This window comes from Setaria viridis, chromosome 2 (genome assembly GCF_005286985.2).
Source record: "Setaria viridis chromosome 2, Setaria_viridis_v4.0, whole genome shotgun sequence".
NCBI classification, from domain to species: Eukaryota; Viridiplantae; Streptophyta; class Magnoliopsida; order Poales; family Poaceae; genus Setaria; species Setaria viridis.
In genome coordinates, this window is record NC_048264.2 from 23,093,253 (window position 1) to 23,100,088 (window position 6,836).

Genomic DNA, 6,836 nt, shown 5'->3' on the forward strand with positions numbered 1-6,836 from the left:
GTACCATTTCATTTCTCTCCCGATCTATTTCTCTCCCGCACGCCAAAAGCAACCGTCCAGTTTCTCTCCCCCGTCCCCGCACAGTACCGTTCCTGGCCGCCGCCTGCTCTAGGCGGTCCGCCGCCCGCCGTCCCTAGCCACCAGCCGGCCGTGCGCTGCCCCCGGTCACCGGCCCCCGCCCCCGGACGCCCGTTGTAGCCTGCCTCACCCGCCGCTGGCCGTTGCACGCCGACCGCTGCCAGCCCCGGCCCGCTGCCACGCCCGCCCGCCACCGGCCACCGCCCTTCGCAGGTTTGATTTCTTCTACTGCTTTGCTCATATGGAGACGGCTCATCTAATTTGACAATGATGATTATCCAATATATATGGTTGTTATCTAAGCATAGAGAAAAATTGGCGGCTAATCTGATTGATAATCCAATATGTGTTCTGAAAAATGATTGATAATCTTGGTATAGTGATAATCTCGGTTTACTTTCCCTGTTCGAATGAGTCGGTTGGTTTGGCTTTGTACAAGATATATGCACTTCTCATTCTTGAAACACAGTGCTTGCACTAGGCAACTCTTTACAGGATAGATGCACTTTTCATTCTTGAAACATAGCAGATTGGCTAGTTAGTAGAAGTTATTTTATTTGTTATTACCATTAGACCAATTTTGTATCGGTCTTCATCTTGTAAACTTCACTATGCTGCATTGATGTCTAGCATCCCTTGCATGTTAACGGGTGTGATGATAATGTTCTTCTGTACATTAATCCCTCTGTGTATTGTTGATTTTTTAGTGATTACTCTTATGTCAGTTCCAGCCTGGAGAACGTCCACAGTTTGTAACAAGCAACTCACTTGCTCATCTCCATCCCACCCGTCCCCGGATTCGGTGATCCTGTAAGTTGTAAGTCCATCCTTGCTTGTGTCATTTTCATCAGGCTTGAATGTTAACTGAATTTAACTGTAAGCCCGAGATTATCACACCCATTAACATAAGCAGGTTTGATAATCTTATGGCCTAGTAATACAAATAACAAGTAGCAAATTGATAGATGGTTCATACATATGTTGTTTGTTCTCCTTTTAATTTGCTTTGTTGTGTGGTCTATAGAGGGGTCTCTTGAGTTCTTATGATTTATTTTTGGTTGGTTGAAGAATGGCTGATAAGGCATATTGGGGTGATGCTTTTTTAAGACATTTGATTGATGCCTGCAAAGAAGAGATTGAAACCGGGAATAGGCCGATGAGAATTTTCACTACTACTGGTTGGAAGAATATTGTTTCCAAGTTTGGAGAAAAATCCTGTGATAGGAGAACAAAAAATAATTGAAGAACAAGTTAGATCTTCTAAAAAAGGAGTATTCAATGTTTATGAAGTTCAAGAATTGTGCAACTAGTCTTGGATGGGATGAGGCAACACAAATTGTTGACTGCTCAGACAAATGGTGGGATGAACACCTTGCTGTAAGAACTATATTTTCATTGTAAATATATTCTTCCCATTCTTTGTTATGGTGTGCCTTGCTAATTTTTTTTCTAATTGTAGAGATGCAACAATCGTGATAAAGAAATCAAATGCCACCATGTGAAGTTTCAAAAACAAGGACCCAAGTTCCTTGATGACCTGCATATCTTGTTTGGCAGGGCACATGTAAGTGGGTCTTCTGCATCTTGTCCTGGAGATATATCATCCGATGAGGCAAGTGGTGAGGATGTGGATGAGGTACCAAAACCTACGCAAAAGGATATGACAGTGAACATAGGAAAAAGGAAACGCAAGGGTACCTCCATTGGTGTTGAAGAGAAGGATGAGAAGAGCCCATTCTTTTTGTTTGTATAAGACCACCTGTTTGAAGATAGAAAATGCTGCAGAGAGGATCTCCACAAGTGTTGAAGCATCATCAGCTCCTCCAACCAACCTAGTTCCTAACATTGCAGAGACTACGAAGATGGTGAAAGAATGTGGGGTGCAAGAAGGAACTTCTTTAATATACACAGCCGCCTCCCTAATTGTTAAACCTGAATTTAGGGAGCTCTTTTGCTGTCTAGAAACAACTAAAGGAAAGCTCGATTTGATTTAGAGGGAGCTACAAAAGGAGATGATGAAGCACCAATGATTTGTTTTCATGTTTGTCAGATTATTTTGTTGTCATATGTGACAACAATATCTCTATGTTGAACCATAATTTGTTACCCTATGTTGAACCATAATTTGCTTGGAGATGTGAAACATTATTTATCTATTATTGTGTTATGTTGAGCTTCTTTATTTAGTATTGTCAAGAAAGTTGTTGTATTTAATTATTAATATACTAATGTCTCATGTAGATGGATGATAGATTGGGAGATGTAGCTAAAGGAGGACAAAAAGGACTACTACTGCTAGCTGAACGTGCACAGCATGCTGGTGCTATTGGAGAAATGGGCAACTTGTATACTCAGCGGTATTTGCACAAAGCTGAATATAGGGAAATGTCAGAAACTGGAATTCAATAGGTGATGAGGTGTATGTCACGTCTAAGGTTTTTTTATAAGATGTTTCAGATGAGTACCGAGATTTTCGATAAACTTCATGACTTGCTAGTCTCTACTTACGGATTGACCTCAAGCAACAATGTTTCATCTACTGAGTCATTGACAATGTTCTTGTGGATCGTCGGAGGACCACAATCTTTTTCACAAGCTGAAAATCATTTCATACGGTCACTTTGGACAGCTCACATGAAGTTTCACAAAGTGTTGAAGTGTTTGCGCAAGTTAGCTAAGGACAACATTAAGCCGAGAGATCCTGCTTTATTTATGGAGCATGAAAGGGTGAGAGAGGACTGTTTTTGGCCATACTTTAAAGACGCAATTGGAGCAATAGATGGTTCACATGTCAAAGTGGTAGTGCCAGTGGATGAAGTGGTTAACCACACATGCCGTCATGTATATACATCTCAGAATGTGCTAGCTATTTGTGACTTTGACATGAGGTTCACCTTTGCGGTTGCCGGGTGGCCGGGTTTTGCACATGACACACGTATCCTCAATCATGCACTGGTAAATTTTCCTTCATTTCCCATACCTCCTAAAGGTATACATGGTTCCTTCATCAAATTAGCAATATTTGTATTATTATGTACCTTACTAACTTGGTTTTGTAGGGAAGTATTATCTTATGGACTCAGGTTACCCAAACCGAATTGGGTATCTTGAGTCTTTCAAAGGAAGCATGTACCATATACAAGAATTTTAGCATCGTATAGGGCCTCCTCAAGGAAAGTACGAGATGTTCAATTTCTTGCATTCATCTCTTCGTAACATTGAAAGGTCTTTTGGAGTCTTAAAGCAGAAGTGGCGTATTTTGAAGGGCATGTCAAGTTTCTCACCTCGTACTCAGAAACATATCATTATGGCTTGTCTTGCATTGCATAATTTTATCTGTGATAACAATTTGTGTGATAAGGAGTTCAAGAGATGTGATGAGGAGGAGGAGTACTTGGTACAGCATATAAGTGAAACGAGACAAACACAAGGAGATGAGAGTGACGATGTGGAGAATGAGGATACCATGAATACCATTCGTACTAGGATAGCTGATGCTTTGGTTAGTGCATGAGGAGGACAATAATGTTGAGGGATGGCATCATTGTATAAAAGTTTTGATGGATATTGTTCTATTTATGTGGACCAATCATTTTAATGGATGAAGAACATATAAAATTTATTTTTTTCCTTTCTAAAATAGTCATATACGTGCGAATTAGTGAACATATTATTTTGTTACGAGCAATTTGCATATAAACACACCCACAGACCTTTAGGAGCATTACAGGTATTTCTTACACAGCCTACAGTTTCACAGTTCCTCTAACCAAATGGTCTTCTGCTTTTCCCATAGCTGCTTTCTCACAGCTGCTTTTCCACAGCCCACAGCTCACAGCAGCTTTTCCAAAAGCCACAGTCCAATCAAACACACCCTTAGGCCTATTGCATTTTATATAATACACAAGTGTTTTGTTGGCACTAAATTTATTATCCTAGGGTCTAAATGGATATTGATCCATCTTTAGGGATTGAATGACCACAAGTGTTGATGGATATTCTTATCTAATATTATTTAAATATTGGTATACAATATCAATTGAATATTGATAAACTGATATATATGCATAAGTTGTAAACTTAAGTATAGTTTGGTTTGACCCAAATTTCCATTTCAAATTTCATCATAAAATGATTGCTTGTTTGTTTGTGTGTTGAGATGATGGAAAATCCAAGTTGGATTTGTTTATGGACACACATGGAATCATTGTCGGATTTATAAGCCCGGCATCCACATGGGGATTACCCAAGTGGTTGATTTGTAGGTGAGGGCGATTGCGAAACAATAACTTGAAGGTGATCACGACAACACGAAGGGGACACTAGGGTTTTAGACTATTTTGGGTCTCTGGAGAGTAATACACTATGTCCTGTATGTTGAATTTTATTGCACAAGATTGATCAGGTTGCCTTGGGAGGCTCCCTTGGCCGCCTTATATAGGCTGATGACCAAGAGTTACAAGTTGGTTTGCTTAATCTACCCAGTAGTTACATGGAAGGTAATCTAAGTCGGATTACAATACGCGTCCCACGATATTCGGGCAGATTTGAACTGTCTATCTGTCTTGACGTGTACTCCAAGTAACTTCATGTCCTAGGCCCGCACGTCCTGGTCAGGCGGGTCCACTTGTCAGGTCTGGCTAGTATCCTGGTTGGTGGGAATCCATGGGGTAACTATATCCCTCAAGTTCCCAAGCAATGTGTAGGTGAACAGGAACTTGAGGTCATTACAACAAAGCTTGAAATTTGGTCGGCTGAAGCTGCAATGGCGTCATGGTGATGGAGAGGTGCGCAGTGCTCAAAAAAGAAGAAAATCTAAGCAAACGCAGAGCCAACGCATAGAGCGAAGATGAGTGCTGAGTTGATGAACACCGACGTCCAGCAGGTTGAAGCGATGGGTACGGAGGGCATCGCAAGAAATATTCCGTACGAGTAGCCTCTGAGCATTGAAGTGATTAGAATAATCGGTCCAATGGTCAAGAAAAAGAATTTATCTCTTCAAGTAGATCTCAGTGCCCGAGCACAAAAATAGGCACAACCACAGAGACCTGCTGACCAAAAATGCACGCCCAAATCTCTGGAGATAAGGGCTGAAGCAATGATAGGTAAGCGACAAAAAGTCCTGATTCATGGGAGTGCCGTGCTGTTGGAGCAGCTTCACGGGAGTACTGACCATTAGTACTTGTTGGGGGGAAATATTAACGACCTCCTTGTATTCCTTAAACGACGGTCATAAGGGCCTGGACCCACCACAAGCGACAGTGACCTCCACCAACTTGGCACGACCAGGGAATATTCCGCTTCGCCTCGCCCAACCCGTGGTCCTAGGGTTGGACGCGCCCGACCGCCCGAGGGCCACTTCACATCCCCCGGGCGCAAGGGGTCGAGCGCGCAGGGTTCCGCCTCGCCCGACCCCGGGCGTAAGGGGTTGGACGCGCCCAACCCCTCGCTGCAAGGCTCCATCTCGCCCGACCCCGGGACGCGAGGTCGGATGCATCTGGACCCATAGGACAAAGCTTCGCCTCACCCGAGGACGGATGCGGACCAGCAGACGAGGGCGCAGGTCTTGAGGGCCCCCACCGATCTCGCTATAAATGCAACTGACGGGGGCGCCCCTGCCCAAAATCAGGCTCCGACACGCAGAAAGGCACCCGCGCTCCTCGACGTGACTGGCCAAAGTTTTCGGGTGGCGCACTGTAGCCACGACTGCACAGGGCTACAACAGCACTGTCCTAACCCTCCCCTGTGACAGTCGTCATAGGGTACTCATCGCCCGTGCTGCCTAACAAAGGAGGGTGCCCCACCCGGTTTCCCACTTGGCCTGGCGGCAGGGGCGTGTTAGCCACGCCTCCCAGTCAGCACGCGGGGCTACAGAGGTCGCCCACCATCCGCGACGTGCACAACTACGGCGGCCAGCCATCATCATCAACTTGCATGGCTACAACGGTCAGTCGCCACGCACGTCTCGCACGCTCTGACCGTTGGGTCGTCCATGGGGCCCAATGACAACCATCCCTCTTCGGTGGTCATGTTGACAGGAGACAGAAACCGGAAGGGAAGGCGGCGACCCCGGGGGCTCGGTCCTTCTCCCTGCGCTTTTACTTCCCTGCTTACTTTTTTTTACTTCCCTTTACTCCTAGCTCGATTGTAACTCCTGTGCCCTCCTTACGCTATAAAAGGAGGACCAGGGGGCCCAAGACAGGGACGGCTCTAAAAGAAAACCAAACGACCCCCAACTCACAACCTCTCCTCGTGAGCATCAGTGCACACCTACAAAGACTTGGGACCAGCTTTCCTCTCTCGCCTGTTTGTAACCCCTACTGCAAACCCTGCACGAGTAACACGAGCAGTCTCCCACACTAGACATAGGGTTATTCCTGCCCGAACCTGTATAAACCCCGTGTCCTCTCATGCAACCATCCGAGCCTTATGCGCATAGAAACAAATTCACTTACCGTAGTCTTGACCCGTGATTCTTGACAACGATAGTACTTGAAGATAAGCTGATCATCATGTGAATACTGTGGAGCTGCGGTGGTGTGGGGGAGCTCTGTCGTGCACCTTCACGGGGCTATTGTAGCGTCTTGGATGCTAGTCGATAGCTCAGTTATAAATAGACCAATGTGCAGCTTGAAGAGTCATGGCTCGAGTAATAGCGATTGTAGGCTTGAAGCTTATAGTTTTTGATAGGAGTCACACTCGCCCAGAAGCCTGATGCTAGAAGAATTCTCGTGAGGAACACCAGGGTGCTCCTTCCC

General features: G+C 44.9%; 1 pseudogene; it reads left to right on the forward strand.

Annotated features, from left to right (window-relative positions):
- The first annotated feature begins 1,147 nt into the window (after positions 1-1,147).
- LOC140221871 (uncharacterized) lies at positions 1,148-2,108 on the forward strand (annotated as a pseudogene).
- Positions 2,109-6,836: the final 4,728 nt, after the last annotated feature.